This window comes from Triticum aestivum, chromosome 1A (assembly GCF_018294505.1).
Source record: "Triticum aestivum cultivar Chinese Spring chromosome 1A, IWGSC CS RefSeq v2.1, whole genome shotgun sequence".
In the NCBI taxonomy this organism is placed as follows: domain Eukaryota; kingdom Viridiplantae; phylum Streptophyta; class Magnoliopsida; order Poales; family Poaceae; genus Triticum; species Triticum aestivum.
Window position 1 is genome coordinate 582,301,705 of NC_057794.1, and position 23,023 is coordinate 582,324,727.

Sequence of the window (23,023 nt, forward strand, 5' to 3'; positions counted from 1 at the left end):
CCATGGATCTGATCCAGCAACTCTCCCCTCGCCAGGTGTCTCGCATCCAGCCGCTGCATGTCTCTCCTTCTCCCCGCGGTGCACGCCGGGTCCCGCATGCAGCGCGGTCGTGCATGGCCGCGCAGCGAGGCGGTCAACCCTAGCCAGATGACATGGAAACGAGAGAACCTGGCCGATCTCGATGCTTTCACCCTCGCGCATGTACCGCGCGTCCACTGTCACGCCTCGTCTATCGATCAGGACCATCCGTAGCACGTTGTGGTTGAGATGGATCTCGCCCTCGTCGGCGGTGAGCGCACGCGCCGCGATCAGGTCGGGGACGAACGTGACGTGCCAACGCGTCGCCATCCTCCAGCAGATCAGCAAAGCTGAGCTGCTGTAGCTGTTGTTTCCGATGTTTGTCCATCGATGCCGGCTATGACACACGAGTATCCATACCATACCCAACTAGCTCTTACTCGAGTAATTGTAACTAGTTAGGAACAGACGTGTTTGTAACAGCTATGAACCGGCTAGCTAGCTATTTTTACCTTGCTGCATAAAGCAGCCAAACAGGTCGTAGTATTCACAATGCTTCAAAATACTTTGGTATGTCAAAACTGTGGTATCTTGTACCCACGGACTAAAATACTATAGTTTTCAATACTTTGGTTTTTGCAATACCTTGATATCAAACACAGCCTGTATTTTTCTTAAGCATTTCAGCATTTACTAAAGTGTGATGACTTTCAAGTGCTGCCAAGCCAACTATGAACTATAATGAACAAACACCTCCTGCTGAACATCCCATAGTGTTTGTCCAATGGTTCATTCTTTAATCGTTTACTTAGATCAAAAGGCCTGGTCATGTGTTCACTGTGAGTTGGTTAAATCGGTTTATTTCAATGAAAAAAGGTCTGAGCACGTTCACTGTAAGTTGAGATTATGTTCATTGCCTATTCGATAAAAAGGGAATGAGTTCTTGAGCTTCAGATGCCAACGATGCAACAACTATCAATCATTGGACCTATCTAGATGTACACATAATGCACCATGAACTGAATTGTTGAACTGAACAGGTCAAAGATTTATATGGTTTTTTCCATTGGCAAGTCAGAACGTCAACAGAAAAATTGAGTATTGAATGAAACAGATAATGTTCTTAAGACTACTAGACCAGCTTCAAGGAACCTCCACCACAGATAATCTTAAGAGCAGAAGATTTACTCTTCGAGCTAAAGTTACACCTCCATAGCCATCGTAATCAGGCAAAGGGGATGCCTGAACTTTCACCAAACTTAAATTGAATATCAGCAAACCTTTCCATCTCACCAGAACAGAAGAGTTTCAGGCAAGATGACTGATGAACATATGGTGTGGTCGTTGAATGATGAGATGCTATTTATTTGCTCCTATTTGTCACCCTAAGGCCTCCTTTGGTTCATAGGATAGAAATGTTGTAGGAATAGAAAAATCATAGGAAGTGAGATGCTATAGAGAAAGAGATGTCATTTGATGCATAGGATAGGAATTTTTCTATTGAGTCTTAGCTAATGTTTTTTTTCCTCCAAAATGTGAAGGATTGATTCCTATCCTATATAGGAATAGGAATCCATTCCTACGAACCAAAGGGCCTCAAAGGAAATTTTCCTATGCAAATCCTATTCTATAGAAATCTTATGACATTCCTACAAACCAAAGGAGGCCTAAACATGGATGGCCTCTCAACTCTAAGAGAGCAAAGAGCTGATTTTGAGAACACTTTTGCCGAAGGAGAAAGCCGATAAAAGACATTGAAAACAAGGGCATGTTAATAGAGCTACTGTGAATCTAGCTGAATCACTGAATGATGTAAAATACCTTTCGCACCCAGAATTCTCTGGGTGACACGTGCTTACCGGACGCTTATAGATGTCTTTCCTCTTACGCTGTTTAGCATTTACTGAAGTGTGATGACTTTGAATTGCTCCTAAGCCAATCATGAACAAACACCTATGTAATATTTTGATGACTCGGGAAATTAGGGAGAAGGAGCCGAAACAGAGAACCATCACAGCAGTTGAGGATTCAGACAAGACAGAGAGCAAGAAGGTGAGACCAGGTAAGCTTTCAGAACAAAAGCTTAGCAGTGGATAGAAGAAGCAGCAGCAGCTCATGTGGAGCAAAGCATGGCCTTGAGACGGTGGCATTAGATTATTTACAATTCTTATATGGGAACAAGTATTGTATAGATGCCCATTGTATATTGTTGTTATACATTGTTTGTTATACATGGTTTATAAGTGCAACTACTTCATTCTTGGTAAAAATCGGATGCCAAGTTACTAAAACTACTCATAGCAAAAGCTACAATCATATGGTATGGAGTGCTGGTTAAAACATGTGCAAGTGTATAGAAGAAAACAAACATTAGATTTTGTATTCATCAAAGAAAATCTCAATAATATCTTGTTTTAGCATCACCTCAGCCCATCATAAAACAGAACCCAAAAACTGGAATTAATTTACAAATCGATGACACCAGTTATGCATGCAGATCCTTTTAATACATAATGACAATTTTTCAAGAAAACGCAAATGGCTTTTGCGTTTCATTACATTGGAAAGAGAGGGAATTTACATCCTCCTAGGAAGCAGTTTTACACAGCCGTCAGGGGCCAGTAGACATCCCAGGATGATGGCAAAACGACCCTGAGCCCTTGAGCTCCGGCCTTTGCCCAACACCGGGTCTCGTCCTTGATCGTGTCTAGAAGCTCATTGAGCGACGGGCTAACATGGTAAAAAATGTACGCGTTCCTATGCTTCCATATCATCCACAGGACCAAGAGCGCTGCGGATTTCAGCGCCTTGCGTAGAGTGGGCGGTGTGAACTCCTTCGTGCGCAGCCACCAGTCCATAAGCGAATCATCATGCTCGAGCGTCGACGCCGGCAAGCGTAGCCAAGATAGGACCTCGTGCCATGTCTGCCTGGTGAGAGTGAAGTCTAAAGTAAACCCTGAGATTGCAGAGGTCGACGTAAGTGAACCCTCATCTCTAAATCCCTAAAGTTTGTACCCTGTATTTACAAATCCCAGTCAATCCAAACCCTGTGTGGATAAAATCTTGTTTGGTGTGATAGGAAAGGCGCGATCCCAACCAGGATTGATTTCAAGTGTCACTTAGTACATGGGCCCACTTGTCATGTGCATCTCCTTCCTCATTCTGTTCCTCACAAATTTTACTCCCCAAACGATCCACCCGCATGGCGCGAACCACCGGCCGATCGATGCGGTGCAGCGGCGATAGATGACAGCCCGGACAAGCTCCTTAGCAGCAAGCTGCAACCCGAGCAGGCCGGAACAGGCCGAGAAGGGCGAGAAGACGGCAGCCATGATTTCCGCTGAAGGCTTGAAGGTGGGCGTTATAGTCCCACCACCGCGTCTGTTGGCCTCAGATCTTAATCAGTTCTGACTGTCGCCAAAGCAATGCATCAACTCGCCGATTACTTTTGGGTGCGAGCAACATTCGCTAGCTGGCTCAGTTTTTCTTGTGATGCGATGCCACGAGGGGCAACACGCACGTACAAAACTTGTGATTGATTCTCTAGGAGGCTACCTACATACAGCCACCAATACGAAGCAATCGATTTCTTCTGGTCGCTATCATACACACGACACGAATGCGAGCCGAGGAGGAAGAGGAGCGTCTGAAGCAGTGCAGCGGAGAGTGGCAAGCACATTTTTTTTTTGAAACAGGGCAAAAGATTTGCCTCATATATTAATTAAGAAAGGAATAGAGTTTTACAAGTGTCCATACAATACCGCATGGCAATTACTCGCGTATTATGATTTCCCCTAGTTTCTTTGCACCCGCGGCGACCCATAGTTTCGCTTCCTCGAGGATGATGTTGAGGACGATCGGGGGCGGTGCACTTTTATGTCGAAAGACCCTGGCATTCCTTTCGTTCCAAATTGCCCAAGAGACAAGCATGGTAAGAGAGGTCATGGCCTTGCGTGATGGAATATCCATGCCGGTTCTTCTATCCCACCACTCCTCAACGGATCCCGCCAAGTGCCATGTAGATATATCAACATGTTCAAGGCCAAGTTTTGCGACCAGCATACTCCAGAGTCATGATGTGTTGACCGGTGCAACACTGAGAGAAGCGAGTTCCCAATCAGGATTATGTGTTTCCCAGTGTACCAAACATATCGAGGGTTAGGATAGACCGGGATCAAAGAGGTCAGGGTATGGACTTTCAGGGATTTGGAGGTCAGGGTTCATTTGCGTCGACCTCTACAATCTCAAGGTTTATTTCGGACTTCACTCGCCTAGTGAATGGGCATGTGAGCATCAAGTGCATGATCGTCTCCGGTTCCTGGGTCTGCCTGGTGAATGGGCATGTGAGCATCAAGTGCATGATCGTCTCCGGTTTCTGATCACACAGCATGCATCAAGTGCATGCATCAAGGGACACAAATTGTTGGGCGAGATGGATCAGATTTCTGGCTTGGAATCCTCTGATAAAGGATTACATTTGCGCACAGTATAATCATAGTCGATAAGCTGGGGAAAGGATCCTCACTTCCATCTAAAACAAGAACGCAATCTCAGAACAGAAACTAAAACTCTAAAAGAAATGAAACATCACCAGAATTGATCTTTTACTGAACAAAACATCAACAAATCAAAATTATGTCTCGTCCACCAAAATTTCTGGCAATAAATTTCTTGTTTAATAAGACTACTAGACAAGCTTCAGAGAGGGAAGCCAGAGCCTCCCCTCAGCTAATCTGAAGAGCAGAAGATTCACTCTCCGGGCAATGCAACACCACAATTACCATTGTAATCAGACAAAAGGGCTGCCTGAATCATCACTCGTTCCATCAAGTTCTCTAAGTGACTCTTCACAAAAGAAGATGCAAAAGAACCAGCAAAATTGTGATTCATTTCACGTACTGAACTGACCAAGCACTGATTGATATTGATAAAAATAGGTGTTCTTCCTCACCAAGGTATGAGATGAACTGCGGTAGGCATAATGCTGTTGATAAACATAGGTGTTCTTCCACACCAAGCTATGAGATGGCACATCAGACCTTTTGAAGAACAAAAGTATTTAGTTTGATCATCACTAAACAAAACTGATTGAGCTTTCTGCAAGTTCAATCCTCCAAAGTACGTGTAATGCTGGCTTTCTTCCACCAAATTAACGAGCTACAGAATCAGGAACTAAAGTCTAAGAAATAGAAACATGCACAATGTTAGAAATGTGCCAGAAGACAGGTAACATGACGCGGTTTTGATAGAGCGTCATGCTGTTTAATGCTGACCGGTGTTTCCATCCATCTATGCTTCCCTCTACAGGATGACCAAACTGTTATCAACAGGCCATCCTTCCAGTTGTGAAGCAACAAACAGAAAAACATTTTTTCCATCGTAAACTACAAGCAGAAAAAACATGAAAAAAATAGCAAAACTTGAAGAAGGCAAGAACAATATAATCAAGCATTTCCTCAGTTCAGGTCTCCAAAATACTTCCGCACCATGCCATGAGATAGCGCATCAGAAGAACGAAAGTATTTAGTTTGATCATCATCGGACAGCTTTAAGCATTAGATCCAGTACAGAAAAAAATCTCAGAAAGAAATTGTCCCCAGAACATTCAACAGATTAGTATTTTTTTGAAACAAGGCTGACACTTAAAATTCCACAGGTTTTGCTAAGCTTCAGTTGCAAATGATGTAGACAGGTGGCGTCTTTGAATCAACCTTAGTTGTATGCTAATGTTGATCTCAGTAGGCAGAGATTTGTTTCACGTACTGAACTGACCAAAATATCAGATTGAGCAACAACACCTCCATTGCCATTGCCATTGTAAGGCCATCTGGAAGCTCTTTGGGTTGGATAAAGATCATGTTCAAGTAGAGCGAGGTCAATATGTTAATTGTTTTTGGATTAAAAATGTCTGTTCATATTCATGAAAATGTTATCAAGCTTCAGTTGCCTATTGTGTAACTGCTTTATATATCGCTGGATCAATCTAGCGGCATGCACAATGTTGCGGATGAGGCCGACCATGAGCTGAGCATTGCCATCCAGGATTTGAATTGCAAGAGAAAGAAAACCATATTCCAAAGAAGAATGATTGAAAAGGAGAAAAACAGATCAATTTAACTTAGGGAAATCAAAAACATCAGAGAGATTCCCATTATAGACGTAGTCTGTCATAACCCTGAAATTCAGGGTTCTGATGTCCCTGTCTTGCTATCATCATTTGTTTTCGTGGATCACCAACCAAGAATTCAACTACCATTTCACAAACAAAAAGGTCAAAATCAAATTGGGTATGAGAAACAAACTGATAAAAATGTTCTTAAGACTACTAGACCAGCTTCAGGGAGGGAAGCCATAGCCTCCCCCTCAGCTAATCTGAAGAGCAAAAGGTTTACTATCCGAGCAACGCAACACCTCCAATGCCACTGCAATGGTGAAGAGGCTGCCTGAATCGTCGCCCGTCAACTATAATGTTTTACAAAGGATATTAGTTGATGTTCTTAAGACTACTAGACAAGCTTCAAGGAGGGAAGCAGATCCTCCCCCTCAGCTAATCTTAAGAGCAGAAGATTTACTCTCAGAGCAACGCAACACCTCCATTGCCATTGTAATGGACAAAGAGGCTGCCTAAATCGTCGCTCGTTGGGTTTGTTCTGTAAGACTGAAAATTAGAAACAAAAATTCATTTGCTTATACATAAATCTAATGTCAGCAAACGTTAACTTCTCACAGAAAAAGAGTTTGAAGCAAGATGATTGAATAACAATTTGCTTTGTAGTGTCCGAAGGCAAACTTGGTAGACACAGCACGGGAGGAGCTGTCCATCCATAGGTCCCTCGGATGAAAAACAAAAGATTTGGATACTAATGTGATAAAGATGTATCCGTGGCAACAGATGTGACAGAACCAAAAATATCACACATCCACAAAATCCACGGCGTGTCATCACTGTGCGAAGATTAAAACTTTGTTAGATAAGACTCATTCAACACATCTCTGCTGGGACCTTCGCCAGAAGAAACCAAATTGTGTATGAAACAGATAGAAAATGTTCTTAAGGCTACTAGACAAGCGTCAGTGAGGAAAGGAAAGCCACCCCCTCAGCTAATTTGTAGATCAGAAGAATTTAGATTCAACCACTGGTGTTTGACTTATTCGTAATAATCTTTATTAACTGATGTTATTTCTATAAAGTTCCTGGAAACGTATATGATGTCGGTCTTTCTGACTCCATTTTATAAATTAGTATAATGTGTGCAGTTTAAAAAAAACTGCTTACCACCCGCAAAAAAAAACTGTTTTTGTCAGGGTATTCTTACAGATGTGAAGGAGCGCAAGAAAGAAATACTGCAAAAAGAGTACAACAAAAAATAATCATTTCCATTTGCAACACTACACTAAAAATATGAAAATTTAACCAAAACTGTTTTTACATAGCTCCAAATTGCTTCAGCACCAATAGCGCATCAAGCAAAAGAACTGAAGTACTATTTAGTTTGATCATCATAGTACAAAACTGATTGATTGCTTGAAGAAAGTGATGTTTAAACAGATTCCTACCATCCATGCACTGCACCCAACTTCCACCTAATGCAACAATTTGACAACACTTGATTTGCATTTACAAAATAACATAATTGCAACTGCAATATCTATTCAGCCACATCTGCAAAATCCACCAAAGCACTGTAATGCTGGCTTTCTTATCAGCTACAAAATCAGGAACAAAATCTAAGAAATGTGCCAGAAGACAGGTAACACCACACGGTTTGATAGAGCGCAGTGCTGTTTAATGCTGGCTTGTGTTTCCGTTCATCTATGCTTCCCTCTACGGGATGACAAAACTGTTATCAACAGGCCATCCTTCCAGTTGTGAAGCAACAAACACTAACATTTTTTTCATCGCAAACTAAGAAAACATGGAATAAATAGCAAAAAGCAATTATTGGGTAAGAACTATATAATCAAGCATTTCCTCAGCTCAGGTCTCCAAATTGCTTCCGCACAGCACCAAGATAGCACATCAGAAGAACGAAAGTATAGTTTGATCATCATCGGGAAGCTTTCAGCATTACATCCAGTAAAAAATATATCACAAAGAAATTGTCGCTCAAAACATTTGCATTGATGATCAGATAATTTTTAAGACAAGGCTGAAACTGAAAATGCAATAACACAAGGCTGCCTGAATCATCCCTCATCACAAGACTGAAAACTAGATTTATTCTTAATGTTGTAGAACCATTTAATGATTTGCTTTACATATTGAACTGACATTCAGTGTCCTGGCAAACAAATATGACCAGCCAAATATACATTCACAAGGACCCCATTTATTCATAGTATATTTAATGTTTTTTTACATCAGTTGTTTTGCTTCCATTCAAGTCAGAAAGGGCCATCTGGAAGCCTTGGGTCAGTTGAACATGTTCATTGTTCCTGTATAGCTTCAGTTGCCAATTGTGTAACAGCTGGATCTATCTAGCTGTACTCCAAAGCATACAGGCCAACCCTAAGCAGAGCATTGTCATCCAAGATCTGAATTGCAAACGGGAAAGTGAACGGTATTCCAAAGAAGAATGGTTGAAAAGGAGAAAAGCAGATCAATTTAACTTGGAAAGCGAAAACATCAGAGAGATTCCCATTATAGACGTAGTCTGTCATAACCCTGAAATTCAGGATTCTGATGTCCCTGTCTTGCTATCATCATTTGTTTTCATGATCACCAACCAGAAAATTAAAAAACAGATCAATCAAATTGGTATGAGAAACATACTGATGATGTTCTTAAGACTACTAGACCAGCTTCACGGAGGGAAGCCAAAGCCTCCCTCTCAGCTAATCTGAAGAGCAAAAGGTTCACTATCCGAGCAACGCAACACCTCCAATGCCACTGTAACGGTAAAGAGGCTGCCTGAATCATCGCTCGTCAGACTAAATGTTCTACAAAGTTTGTAATGAAGGACTATTAGATGTTCTTAAGACTACTAGACAAGCTTCAAGGAGGGAAGCAGAGCCTCCCCCTCAGCTAATCTGAAGAGCAGAAGGTTTACTCTCCGAGCAACGCAACACCTCCATTGCCATTGTAATGGGGCATAGGGGCTGCCTGAATCGTCGCTCGTTGGGTCTTTTTTATAAGACTAATATTAAGGAACTAAAATTCATTGGATTATACATAAATTGAATGTCAGCAAACGTTTCCATCTCACAAAAGAGTTTCAAGCAAGATAATTGAAGAACAATTTGCTATATAATGTCCGAAGGCAAACTTGGTAGACACAGCACGGGAAGGGCTGTCCATCCATAGGTCCCTCGGATCAAAAACAGAAGATTGGATACTAAATGATAAAGATGTATCCGTGGCAACAGATGTGACAGAACCAGAATATCACACATCCACAAAATCCACGTCGTCTCGTCACTGTGCGAAGATTAAAAATTGTTAGAGAGGCCTCAACGAGGGAGATTCACCACCTCTCTGCTGGGATCTTCGCCGAGAGAAAACGAAATTTACATACAAATCTAGCACGAATAGATCTTAGATCGAGAGAAAAGAAAACTGAATCTGAACAAGAATGGGCTGTCTGGCTGGACGGATGCTCGGGTAACCCTAAACCTATGAACATCACGCCGCCGCCAATGAAGCCGGCGGATCAATAGGTACTAGCTCTTCATGGCATCGATACCAGGAACGAAAAGAAGCTAGCACGAATAGATCTTTGGATCGAGAGAAAGAAAATAGTAAATCAAAAACAAGAACGGGAGATCTGGCTGGGTGGATGCTCGGTGAATACGAACCAGTAGTAAAGGTGAGCATCACGCCGCCGCCATTGAAGACGGCGGATCAATAGAAACTAGCTCTTCATCGCATCAATAATACCAGGAACGAACAAGAAGATAAGAAGAGGCGGAAGAAAAGAGAAAGCAAATGTCGAGGAGGACGGGCGGCGGCTGCGGGGTGGGGATTAGGGTTTGTTCACCTGGTCGTATAAATAGAGGAGGATGACGAGGAGGGGTTCGTAGAAACAATGGGCCGGGAAGGAGTGTTCGGCCTGTTCAAGGGCCGGCCACACACGTAGCGAGCCCATCTACTTGCCAGAAGTAGACAAAAATCACACACGGTCGGGAGAAGGCAAGTGCCAACGTTGGGCTGTGCCAGGTGGCGCCCTCCGGTTGGCTGCGGTGGGCTGTGCCAGGAGGTGAGGGTTTTCTTTTCTGACACGGAGGCGAGGACCCGCTTAGACTAGTCACAATGGGGAGTAACTTAAACTAGTAACATCACATTTTATTAGGCTATGTTACTATCTTCATAGTGGATAGTAACATATGTGTGTTGTCATGTTATGGTTTATTTATTAGTCTAATAGACTCATGTTGTCTTGGTATGTGTGATGTTACAGTAACTAGCTAAGTTACCACCATCACCTCTCTCATCATTAAATATGTGCCATATAAGCAAAAATATCTTGAAAAATATGATGTTACTAGTGATGTTACTCCCACTGTGGCCAGCCTTAGTATTGTTAGATGGAAATGAATGCACAGTCTGCCACGTGGCACTTGCTAGTTGTGTGAGTGAGGTTTGTTCTTTTTTAAGATGGAGGTGAGGATTTTTTTTCTTTTTTTCAAGATGGAGATGAGGACCCACAAGTATGTGAATTCGGCACTATGACAAATATCGGTCATAGGCTCAGATGATAAAATTTCTTAGAATACCATACTTCAAGTATGGACCTATGTTATCATAATTAAACAAAACATATTGATGTGCTTGCAGCCATGACTTGTGATCTAAGGTCACTATATGCTTTCCAGCCAAAAACCGGCCCTTGTTGGTAAAATATGGCGTAGTAGTTACATTGAGCTCAGGGACATCATTTCTGCATTTTTGTTAAATCTAGTCTCACATCCTTGTAAATAATGGGAGCAGAATGTAATGGACTCGTCAAACTGATAGCCCTCTGCAATTGACCCCTCAGGATGGCTTTTGGTACGAACAAACCCCTTTAGCCTCATACTATTCCTATATAATATATACATAACATATATTGAATTATTTTTGAGATAAGGAAGAAACCATAGGACACCAAGAAAATAGGTTCATGGATGATCTTTCTATCGGGTACATGTTGTTGTACTTTATTGGCCCTCCTAGCCTCACTTGGGTTGAAAAGATGAACCATAAGATCAAAAAATGATGACAGAAATATGGCCTCAAGAGTGCACAACGTCTCAGCCTTTTCTCCTCTAGCTTCTCCATATCACTTATGGAGGTGACATAAGAACATATTTTCTTGAAAAACCTACTGACACAAACCAATGCAACGTCGACTTTCTTTGGCAATGTGTCTTGAACAGTTAGCGGAAGCTATTTTTGCAGAAGAATATGGTTGTCGCCGCTCTTCACCCTAATGTTCTTGCTAGCGAAGAAGCCCATGGTGGCGTTAGGGTTGTCGTCGGCGGGGGGAAGGTAGCTAGATGAGGACGGGAGGCTGGAAGTGGATGAGCCCCCCACCCCTCCCCCGCGCGCCTGGATTAAAAAAGGACGCCCGCCATCGCTGACGCATGGGACCGCGGTTGGTGGCCGCCATTAATTACGACCATGTGGGGTGGTTGACCGGCCGACATGTGAGGCCGCGACGGACACTGAGGGGAAGCATTTTGGATTTGGGTCGGTACGGACGCATTTTGGGTTTGGGTCGGCACGTTGGACCGGCGTTTTTGTTCAGCGCGACCCAAACGGACATGGGCAGATTAAATGGGTCGCCCCTTTGAAGTTGCTCTTATGGTATTATGACGCGTACACAATTTTTCTTTGTGTGAAATGCACGTGGAGTTGTGTGTATGGGAAGACCGCTGACCGAGAGTTGTGACTATGTAGCTCTCTGACACTGCTTTAAAAATCACCTGCGTATATTAGCGCGACAGAGAAGTTCTCCCTCTGATTCCTAAATATAAGTATTTTTAGAGATTTCAAATATGTACTACATAGACGTATTTTAGTGTGTAGATTCACTCATTTTACTCCGTATGCAATCTATATTGAAATCTTTAAAAGGACCTATATTTAGAAACGAAGGGAGTATTAATCAAAATTTGTGTACTTGAGTGGGCAGCGGCGTACATATAGTCCTAGTATGTGTTTAAGATATACTAGATGATTCCCCGCGTGTTGCTGCTGGAAATATTGCTTAAAATTGTTATTTTACTTAGCAAATTAACTCTCCTAATAGGATCAACAAAATAATGGAAAAATTATCCTGCTTTGACAACAACACTTTAGAATAATATACATCATTGTAGTGGTACATACATAGGCTCGATCCTCCTAGTTATATCATTCAACTTTGGCAAAAGCACTTTAGGATAGTGTTCCCTTTGTAAAGAAGTATAAGATCCTTTAGATTACATCATTGTAATGGCACATAAGTAAGTTCGATACTCCTAGTTATATCATTCAACTTCTAGGCGGTAGACGAACAATCAGATTAGATAAATATTACTCGTGGAACTAACTAATTCATTACATAGTAATTTCATGAGACATTCATATTCAGCAATACATTATAGTAAGACCCTTGCGAATGTGACCCTTCAGAGGGAACAACAAAAGTGGCATCAAGTGGATGATAGCATTGCCTTCCTCAATGGTTAAGTAACTTGGCAGATAAAATCTAGGATTATGCAGAAACACAAAGACACAAATGTATCAGTGAACATTAGAACAAATGTAGCACTTTTGCATATCTAAATTGGTTCTTTTCGGGATCTAGGATGTACCTAGAATCCTAGATACCGGTTACAACAATATCTTTGTGATTGGAGTAAAACTATGAAACCAGGGAGCTCTTTTGGTGTGATTAACAAAATAAATTGAGCAAAAATAGCAAGGGAATGCTCAACAAAGTAAAATCCTTGTCACAAGAGACGATAATGATTATAATTTTTTTCCCTGAAAAATTGTTTAGGATTTTCAGAACAATGTTCTCTGTTTGAGTGATCGGCTATCGACCATACGAATGATAAAACTGTAAAATAATCTTTTTATGAATCCATAGTACATGCTATTTACCATAAATCTACATGGAACACAAACAATGTGACTAATGAGTTAGTTGCGGGATGATGCAATACGGAACAAGTAAAGAGACTTGTCGGTAACGATATTGAACTAGGTATTGAGATACCGACGATCGAATCTCGGGCAAGTAACATACCGATGACAAAGTGAACAACATATCGTTATGCAGTTCAAGGAAATATGCCCTAGAGGCAATAATAAAGTTGTGATTTATATTGCCTTATACCATGATAAACATTTATTATTCATGCTAGAATTGTATTAACCGGAAACTTAGTACATGTGTGAATACATAGACAAACAGAGTGTCACTAGTTTGCCTCTACTTGACTAGCTCGTTGAATCAATGATGGTTATGTTTCCTAACCATAGACATGAGTTGTCATTTGATTAACGAGATCACATCATTGGAGAATGATGTGATTGACTTGACCCATTCGTTAGCTTAGCACGATGATCGTTTAGTTTTTGCTATTGCTTTCTCCATAACTTATACATGTTCCTATGACTATGACCATGAGATCATGCAACTCCCAAATACCGGAGGAACACTTTGTGTGCTACCAAACGTCACAACGTAACTGGGTGATTATAAAGGTGCTCTACAGGTGTCTCCGATGGTGTTTGTTGAGTTGGCATAGATCGAGATTAGGATTTGTCACTCCAATTGTCGGAGAGGTATCTCTGGGCCCTCTCGGTAATTGCACATCAATAAAAGCCTTGCAAGCAATGTAGCTAATGAGTTAATTACGGGATGCAGTATTACGGAACGAGTAAAGAGACTTGCCGGGGTAACGAGATTGAACTAGGTATTGAGATACCGACGATTGAATCTCGGGAAAGTAACATACCGATGACAAAGGGAACAACGTATATCGTTATGCGGTTTGACCGATAAAGATCTTCGTAGAATATGTGGGAGCCAATATGAACATCCAGGTTCCGCTATTGGTTATTGACAGGAGACATGCCTCGGTCATGTCTACATAGTTCTCGAACCCGTAGGGTCCGCACGCTTAACGTTAGGTGATGATCGGTATTATGAGTTTATGTGTTTTGATGAACCGAAGGTTGTTCGGAGTCCTGGATGTGATCACGGGCATGACGAGGAGTCTCGAAATGGTCGAGACATAAAGATCAATATATTGGATGACTATGTTTGGACATAGGAATGGTTCCGAGTGAGTTCGGACATTAACCGGAGTACCGGGGGGTTACCGGAACCCCTCGGGGAGTATATGGGCCCTAATGGGCTTTAGGGGGGAGAGGGATGGGCTGCCTAGGCAGCCCCCCCCCCCAAGGCCTAGTCTGAATTGGACTAGGGGGGAGGGGCGGCGCCCCCTCCTTCCTTCTCTTCTCTCTTCCCCTTTCCTACTCTCCTACTCCTACTACATGGGAAGGGGGGAATCCTACTCCCGATGGGAGTAGGACTCCCCATGGCGCGCCATAGTAGAGGGCCGACCCTCCCCCTCCTCCACTCCTTTATATACGGAGAGGGGGCGCCCCATAGGCACACAAGTTGATCATTGATCTCTTAGTCATGTGCGGTGCCCCCCTCCACCATAATCCACCTCGGTCATATCGTAGTTGTGCTTAGGCGAAGCCCTGTTCCGGTAGCATCATCATCACCGTCATCACACCGTCATGCTGACGAAGCTCTCCCTCGACACTCTGCTGGATCGTGAGTTCGTGGGACGTCACCGAGCCGAACGTGTGCAGATCGCCGAGGTGACATACTTTCGGTACTAGGATCGGTCTATCGTGAAGACGTACGACTACATAAATCACGTTGTCATAATGCTTCTGCTTACGGTCTACGAGGGTACGTGGACAACACTCTCCCCTCTCGTTGCTATGCATCACCATGATCTTGCGTGTGCGTAGGATTTTTTTTTGAAATTACTATGTTCCCCAACAGCGGTTTGACCGATAAAGATATTCGTAGAATATGTGGGAGCCAATATGAACATCCAGGTTCCGCTATTGGTTATTGACCAGAGACGTGTCTCGGTCATGTCTACATAGTTCTCGAACCCGTAGGATCCGTACGCTTAATGTTCTGTGACGGTTTGTATTATGAGTTATGTGATTTGATGACCGAAGTTTGTTCAGAGTCTCGGATGAGATCGGGTACATGACGAGGAGTCTCAAAATGGTCGAGACATAAAGATCAATATATTGGAAGGCTATATTCGAACATCGGAAAGGTTCCGAGTGATTCGGGTATTTTCCGGAGTGCCGGAGGGTTGCCGGAACCCTCCCCCCCCCTCGGGAAAAGTTGGGCCTTCATGGGCCATAGGGAAGAGGGGAGGCATCCCACAAGGGGCAGCCGCGCCCCCTCCCTATAGGGAGTCTGAATTGGACTAGGAAGGGGGGCGTGCTCCCCCTTTCCTTCTCCTCTTCCTCTTCCTCTCCTTCCTTCCTTCCCCTTCTCCTCCTAGTAGGACTAGGAAAGGAGGAATCCTACTCCTACTAGGAGGAGGATTCCTCCTCCCTTGGCGCGCCACTAGGGCTGGCCGGCCTTGATACGTCTCCAACGTATCTATAATTTTTGATTGTTCCATGCTATTATATTAGCTGTTTTGGATGTTAATGGGCTTTATTTTACACTTTTATATTATTTTTGGGACTAACCTATTAACCGGAGGCCCAGCACAAATTGTTGTTTTTTGCCTATTTCAGTGTTTCACAGAAAAAGAATATCAAACAGAGTCCAAACGGAATGAAACCTTCGGGAGCGTGATTTTTGGAACAAACATGATCAGAGGACTTGGAGTGGACGTCAAGCAATCAACGAGGCGGCCACGAGGCAGGGGGGCGCCCCCTCCCCCCTCGTGGGCCCCTCGTGGCTCAATCGACCTACTTCTTCCTCCTATATATGTTCACATACCCCGGAAACTTCGAGGAGCACCACGAAACCCTATTTCCACCACCGCAACCTTCTGTACCTAAGAGATCCCATCTTGGGGTCTTTTCCGGAGCTCCGCTGGAGGGGGCATTGATCACGAAGGGCCTCTACATCAACTCCATGGCCCCTCCGATGATGTGTGAGTAGTTTACCTCAGACCTTCGGGTCCATAGTTATTAGCTAGATGGCTTCTTCTCTCTTTTTGGATCTCAATACAAAGTTCTCCTCGATTCTCTTGGAGATCTATTCGATGTAATCTTCTTTTGCGGTGTGTTTGTCGAGATCCGATGAATTGTGGGTTTATGATCAAGACTATCTATGAACGATATTTGAATCTTTTCTGAATTCTTTTATGTATGATTGGTTATCTTTGCAAGTCTCTTTGAATTATCAGTTTGGTTTGGCCTACTAGATTGATCTTTCTTGCAATGGGAGAAGTGCTTAGCTTTGGGTTCAATCTTGTGGTGCTCGATCCCAGTGACAGAAAGGGAAACGACACGTATTGTATTGTTGCCATCGAGGATAAAAAGATGGGGTTTATATCATATTGCATGAGTTTATCCCTATACATCATGTCATCTTGCTTAAAGCGTTACTCTGTTCTTATGAACTTAATACTCTAGATGCATGCTGGATAGCGGTCGATGTGTGGAGTAATAGTAGTAGATGCAGGCAGGAGTCGGTCTACTTGTCACGGACATGATGCCTATATACATGATCATGCCTAGATATTCTCATAATTATTCGCTTTTCTATAAATTGCTCGACAGTAATTCTTTTACCCACTGTAATACTTATGCTATCTTGAGAGAAGCCACTAGTGAGACCTATGGCCCCCAGGTCTATTCTCCATCATACAAGTTTCCAATCTATTTTATTTTGCAATCTTTACTTTCAATCTATATCATAAAAATACCAAAAATATTTATCTTATTATTTTATCTCTATCAGATCTCACTCTTGCAAGTGGCCATGAAGGGATTGACAACCCCTTTATCTCATTGGTTGCGAGGTTCTTATTTGTTTGTGTAGGTATGAGGTGACTCGTGCGTGGTCTCCTACTGGATTGATACCTTGGTTCTCAAAAACTGAGGGAAATACTTATGCTGCTTTGCTGCATCACCCTTTTCTCTTCAAGGGAAAACCAACGCATGCTCAAGAGGTAGCAATAAGGATTTCTGGCGCCGTTGCTGGGGAGATCTACGCCAAGTCAAGACATACCAAGTACCCATCACAACTCTTATCCTTTGCATTACATTATTTGCCATTTGCCTCTCGTTTTTCTCTCCCCCACTTCACCCTTGCCGTTTTATTCACCCTCTTTTCCTTTCGCCCTCTCTTTCCGTTCACTTTTTCTTCGCTTGTTTGCTTGTGTGCTGGATTGCTTGCTTGTCACGATGGCTCAAGATAATACTAAATTGTGTGACTTTGCCAATACCAACAATAATGATTTTATTAGCACTCTGATTGCTCCTCTTACCGATGCTGAATCTTGTGAAATTAATACTGCTTTGGTGAAGCTTGTCATGAAAAATCCATTTTCTGGACTTCCTAGTGAAGATGCCGCTACCCATCTAAAAAACTTTGTTGATTTGTGTGATATGCAAAAGAAGAAATATGTGGATAATGATATTGTTAAACTTAAGCTATTTCCGTTTTCGCTTAGAGATCGTGCTAAAGCTTGGTTTCCGTCTTTGCCTAAAAATAGTATTGATTCATGGAATAAGTGCAAAGATGCTTTTATCTCTAAGTATTTTCCTCCTACTAAGATCATCTCTCTTAGAAACAATATTATGAATTTTAAGCAACTTGATCATGAGCATGTTGCACAATCTTGGGAGAGGATGAAATTGATGATACGTAATTGCCCAACACATGGTTTGAATTTATGGATGATTATACAAAAAATTTATGCCGGATTGAATTTTGCTTCTATAAATCTTTTAGATTCGGTCGCGGGAGGCACTTTTATGGAAATCACTTTAGGAGAAGCTACCAAACTCCTAGATAATATTATGGTTAATTATTCTCAATGGCACACTGAAAGATCTACTAGTAAAAAGGTGCATGCAATTGAAGAGATTAATGTTTTGAGTGGAAAGATGGATGAACTTATGAAATTGTTTGCTAGTAAGAGTGCTCTTACTGATCCTAATGATATGCCTTTGTCTACTTTGATTGAGAATAATAATGAATCCATGGATGTGAATTTTGTTGGTAGGAACTGTTGGGGAACGTAGTAGAAATTCAAAATTTTCTACGCATCACCAAGATCAATCTATGGAGTAATCTAGCAACGAGGGGAAGGAGAGTGCATCTACATACCCTTGTAGATCGCTAAGCGGAAGCATTCAAGTGAACGGGGTTGATGGAGTCGTACTCGTCGTGATCCAAATCACCGATGATCCTAGTGCCGAACGGACGGCACCTCCGTGTTCAACACACATACAGCCCGGTGACATCTCCTACGCCTTGATCCAGCAAGGGGAGAAGGATAGGTTGGGGAAGACTCCATCCAGCAGCAGCACGACGGTGTGGTGGTGGTGCAGGAGCGTGGTACTCCAGCAGGGCTTCGCCAAGCACCGCAAGAGACGAGGAGGGAGAGGGGTAGGGCTGCGCCAAGAAGGAGATGTTCTCGTGTGTATGGCAGCCCAAAACCCCCACTATATATAGGGGAAAGGGAGGGGCTGCGCCCCCACCTAGGTTTCCACCCCTAGGGGTGGCGGCCAGCCCTAGATCCCATCTAGGGGGCGGCCAAGGGGGGAGAGAGGGGGGGCGCACCACTAGGTGGGCCTTAGGCCCATCTGAGCCTAGGGTTTCCCCCTTTTCCCTTCTCTCTTCGCATGGGCCCTGGTGGGGGGGCGCACCAGCCCACCTGGGGCTGGTCCCCTCCCACACTTGGCCCACACAACCCTCTGGGGCAGGTAGCCCCACCTGGTGGACCCCCGGGACCCTCCCGGTGGTCCCGGTACGTTACTGATAGCACCCGGAACTTTTTCGGTGACCAAAACAGGACTTCCCATATATAAATCTTTATCTCCGAACCATTCTGGAACTCCTCGTGATGTCCGGGATCTCATCCGGGACTCCGAAAAACATTCGGTAACCACGTATATCTATTCCCTATAACCCTAGCGTCATCGAACCTTAAGTGTGTAGACCCTACGGGTTCGGGAGTCATGCAGACATGGCCGAGACAACTCTCCGGTCAATAACCAACAGCGGGATCTGGATACCCATGTTGGTTCCCACATGTTCCACGATGATGTCATCGGATGAACCACGATGTCAAGGATTCAATCAATCCCGTATACAATTCCCTTTGTCTAGCGGTACGATACTTGCCCGAGATTCGATCATCGGTATCCCGATACCTTGTTCAATCTCGTTACTGGCAAGTCTCTTTACTCGTTTCGTAACACATCATCCCGTGATCAACTCCTTGGTCACATTGTGCACATTATGATGATGTCCTATCGAGTGGGCCCAGAGATACCTCTCCGTTACACGGAGTGACAAATCCCAGTCTCGATTCGTGCCAACCCAACAGACACTTTCGGAGATACCTGTAGTGTACCTTTATAGCCACACAGTTACGTTGTGACGTTTGGCACACCCAAAGCACTCCTACGGTATCCGGGAGTTGCACAATCTCATGGTCTAAGGAAATGACACTTGACATTAGAAAAGCTTTAGCATACGAACTACACGATCTTTGTGCTAGGCTTAGGATTGGGTCTTGTCCATCACATCATTCTCCTAATGATGTGATCCCGTTATCAACGACATCCAATGTCCATGGTCAGGAAACCGTAACCATCTATTGATCAACGAGCTAGTCAACTAGAGGCTTACTAGGGACATGGTGTTGTCTATGTATCCACACATGTATCTGAGTTTCCTATCAATACAATTCTAGCATGGATAATAAACGATTATCATGAACAAGGAAATATAATGATAACCAATTTATTATTGCCTCTTGGGCATATTTCCAACAGGAACAATTTTGGTAACAATGCGTATAGAGGTAATTTTAATTCTAGGTCGTTTCCTAATAATTCCTCTAATAATTATGGTAATTCCTACAACAACTCTTATGGAAATTATAATAAGATGCCCTCTGATTTTGAATCTAGTATTAAAGAATTTATTAGTTCACAAAAGAGTTTCAATGCTTTGATTGAAGAAAATTTGCTTAAGATTGATGAGTTGGCTAGGAACGTGGATAGAATTTCTCTTAATGTTGATTCTTTGAAACTTAGATCTATTCCACCTAAGCATGATATCAATGAGTCTCTCAAAGCTATGATATTTTCCATTGATGAGTGCAAAGAAAGAACCGCTAGGATGCGTGCTAAAAAAGATTGCTTTGTGAAAGCATGTTCTTCTAGTTTCCACGATAATAAGGATGAAGATCTAAAATTAATTGATGTATCCCCTATTAAATCTTTGTTTTGCAATATGAATCTTGATAATGATGGTACTAGAGATGAGTCAACTTTAGTTAGAAGGCATCCCAATGATTTGGAGTTTTTAGATCTTGATGCAAAAATTGATAAAAGTGGGATTCGAGAGGTCAAAACTTTACATAGCAATGAACCCACTATCTTGGATTTCAAGGAATTTAATTATGATAATTGCTCTTTGATAGATTGTATTTCCTTGTTGCAATCCATGCAAAATTCTCCTCATGCTTATAGTCAAAATAAAGCTTTTACAAAACATATCGTTGATGCTTTAATGCAATCTTACGAAGAAAAACTTGAGTTGGAAGTTTCTATCCCTAGAAAACTTTATGATGAGTGGGAACCTACAATTAAAATAAAAATTAAAGATCATGAATGATATGCTTTGTGTGATTTGGGTGCTAGTGTTTCCACGATCCCAAAAACTTTGTGTGATTTGCTAGGTTTCCTTGAATTTGATGATTGTTCTTTAAACTTGCACCTTGCGGATTCCACCATTAAGAAACCTATGGTAAGAATGAATGATGTTCTTATTGTTGCAAATAGGAATTATGTGCCCGTAGATTTCATTGTTCTTGATGTAGATTGCAATCCTTCATGTCCTATTATTCTTGGTAGACCTTTGCTTAGAACGATTGGTGCAATTATTGATATGTAGGAAGGGAATATTAGATTCCAATTTCTGTTAAGGAAGGTGTCGGTGTCAAAACCAGCGGATCTCGGGTAGGGGGTCCCGAACTGTGCGTCTAAGGCGGATGGTAACAGGAGGCAGGGAACACGATGTTTTACCCAGGTTCGGGCCCTCTTGATGGAGGTAAAACCCTACGTCCTGCTTGATTAATATTGATGATATGGGTAGTACAAGAGTAGATCTACCACGAGATCAGAGAGGCTAAACCCTAGAAGCTAGCCTATGGTATGATTGTATGTTACTGTGTCCTACGGACTAAAACCCTCCGGTTTATATAGACACCGGAGAGGGTTAGGGTTACACAAGGTCGGCTACAAAGGAAGAGATATCCATATCCGTACTGCCTAGCTTGCCTTCCACGCCAAGTAGAGTCCCATCCGGACACGAGACGAAGTCTTCAATCTTGTATCTTCATAGTCCAACAGTCCGGCCGAAGGATATAGTCCGGCTGTCCGGAGACCCCCTAATCCAGGACTCCCTCAGTAGCCCCTGAACCAGGCTTCAATGATGATGAGTCCGACGCGCAATGTTGTCTTCAGCATTGCAAGGCGGGTTCCTCCTCCGAACACATCACAGAAGAATTTGAATACAAGGATAGTGTCCGACCCTGCAAAATAAGTTCCACATACCATCGTAGAGAGAATAATATTTCCACAAATCTAATTTGTCGATTTGTTTTGGCAACACGACATTATGTCATGGCCCGGTGATTACTTGAACCGTTTCTTTTAACTAGCCCCGCACATAACGCAAGGCAGTTTTTTGACACATCTTGTCAAAGCAGAGATCGTGTCCCCTTATCACGGGATTCTCATCAATACGGGCATGGGTAACCCAACCACGCCATCGATTACGGCGCTTGGGGGATAAGCGAGTTTTATCAGGCTAGTGGGGATGCATAGTTTCGTCCGCCCATATAAAGGGATAAGGATTCACCTTTTCATCCACGCCTTCTTCCTCCTTTGCTCATCCATTTTCGCACACTCGAGCTCCAGCGCCCAAGTCCGCATTTCCCACCTCGACCTTCTCCAACCATGTCCGGAGCAGGAGGCAGGTGGATGGTCTCCTCCGTCATGGAGGGACACATCAAGAAGCTGAGGAGAGCCGGATATCTGCCCGACGACATCACGCACCGGCTCCCAGATGAGGGGCAGCGCATCCCCACCCCCAGGCCCCATGAGAGGGTAGTGTTCCTTACCCATTTCCTTCGCGGACTGGGGTTCCCTCTCCACCCATTCGTCCGGGGGCTCATGTTCTACTACGGCCTGGATTTCCACGATCTGGCCCCGAACTTCATCCTCAACATCTCGGTGTTTATCATCGTGTGCGACACTACTAGGAAAAGGCCTACTAATGGCGCACCAATTTTGCCTACTAATGGCGCATCACTGGTGCGCCATTAGTATCACGCCACTAGTATTTTTTACTAATGGCGCACCACTGGTGCACCATTAGTATAGGCCACGGTGCGCCATTAGTATAGGCCACTGGTGCGCCATTAGTATTTTTGAATTTTGAAGGCGGGAAAATAGTAGTGGCGCACCATCTAAACCCCACCGTGCGCCATTGCTATTTTTGAATTTTGAATTTGGATCTGGATCGTGATTTTTTTGCCCATTTTTTGCTTGTTTTTTGCTCGTTTTTTGGCACGATATTTTTTCAAATTTTGTTCCTATTTTTGGATCTTGTACATTCTTTTGCCGTGTTCTTTTGCCGGAGAGGAGTTCGCCGGAGAGGAGGAGGAGGAGGTCACCGGAGAGGCGCTCACCTACATCGCCGGAGAGGAGGAGGAGGAGTTCGCCGGAGAGGAGGAGGAGGAGTTCGCCAGAGAGGAGGAGCTCACCGGAGAGGAGGGAGGA

The 23,023-nt window shown here is 43.2% G+C and overlaps 10 non-coding genes and 3 pseudogenes across 10 annotated transcripts; all 13 read right to left on the reverse strand.

Moving 5' to 3' along the window:
- Window positions 1-1,134: 1,134 nt before the first annotated feature.
- LOC123073287 (uncharacterized) lies at window positions 1,135-1,262 on the reverse strand (annotated as a pseudogene).
- A 3,188-nt stretch (window positions 1,263-4,450) lies between these two features.
- LOC123072491 (small nucleolar RNA Z103) lies at window positions 4,451-4,549 on the reverse strand. The gene has a single exon (XR_006435196.1). It is a non-coding gene; the product is annotated as a small nucleolar RNA Z103 (small nucleolar RNA).
- A 139-nt stretch (window positions 4,550-4,688) lies between these two features.
- Window positions 4,689-4,826, reverse strand: LOC123073298 (small nucleolar RNA snoR77). The gene has a single exon (XR_006435658.1). It is a non-coding gene; the product is annotated as a small nucleolar RNA snoR77 (small nucleolar RNA).
- A 400-nt stretch (window positions 4,827-5,226) lies between these two features.
- On the reverse strand, window positions 5,227-5,373 carry LOC123073633 (small nucleolar RNA snoR137). Its single transcript, XR_006435713.1, has one exon. It is a non-coding gene; the product is annotated as a small nucleolar RNA snoR137 (small nucleolar RNA).
- Window positions 5,374-5,468: 95 nt separating this feature from the next.
- Window positions 5,469-5,564, reverse strand: LOC123072519 (uncharacterized; annotated as a pseudogene).
- Window positions 5,565-6,148: 584 nt separating this feature from the next.
- On the reverse strand, window positions 6,149-6,242 carry LOC123072930 (small nucleolar RNA R44/J54/Z268 family). Its single transcript, XR_006435485.1, has one exon. It is a non-coding gene; the product is annotated as a small nucleolar RNA R44/J54/Z268 family (small nucleolar RNA).
- An 85-nt stretch (window positions 6,243-6,327) lies between these two features.
- LOC123073276 (small nucleolar RNA snoR77) lies at window positions 6,328-6,463 on the reverse strand. Its single transcript, XR_006435657.1, has one exon. It is a non-coding gene; the product is annotated as a small nucleolar RNA snoR77 (small nucleolar RNA).
- A 45-nt stretch (window positions 6,464-6,508) lies between these two features.
- Window positions 6,509-6,644, reverse strand: LOC123073221 (small nucleolar RNA snoR77). The gene has a single exon (XR_006435652.1). It is a non-coding gene; the product is annotated as a small nucleolar RNA snoR77 (small nucleolar RNA).
- A 1,107-nt stretch (window positions 6,645-7,751) lies between these two features.
- Window positions 7,752-7,897, reverse strand: LOC123073642 (small nucleolar RNA snoR137). Its single transcript, XR_006435716.1, has one exon. It is a non-coding gene; the product is annotated as a small nucleolar RNA snoR137 (small nucleolar RNA).
- Window positions 7,898-7,985: 88 nt separating this feature from the next.
- LOC123072514 (uncharacterized) lies at window positions 7,986-8,078 on the reverse strand (annotated as a pseudogene).
- A 560-nt stretch (window positions 8,079-8,638) lies between these two features.
- LOC123072923 (small nucleolar RNA R44/J54/Z268 family) lies at window positions 8,639-8,732 on the reverse strand. Its single transcript, XR_006435484.1, has one exon. It is a non-coding gene; the product is annotated as a small nucleolar RNA R44/J54/Z268 family (small nucleolar RNA).
- A 63-nt stretch (window positions 8,733-8,795) lies between these two features.
- Window positions 8,796-8,931, reverse strand: LOC123073243 (small nucleolar RNA snoR77). The gene has a single exon (XR_006435654.1). It is a non-coding gene; the product is annotated as a small nucleolar RNA snoR77 (small nucleolar RNA).
- A 55-nt stretch (window positions 8,932-8,986) lies between these two features.
- Window positions 8,987-9,123, reverse strand: LOC123073232 (small nucleolar RNA snoR77). Its single transcript, XR_006435653.1, has one exon. It is a non-coding gene; the product is annotated as a small nucleolar RNA snoR77 (small nucleolar RNA).
- Window positions 9,124-23,023: the final 13,900 nt, after the last annotated feature.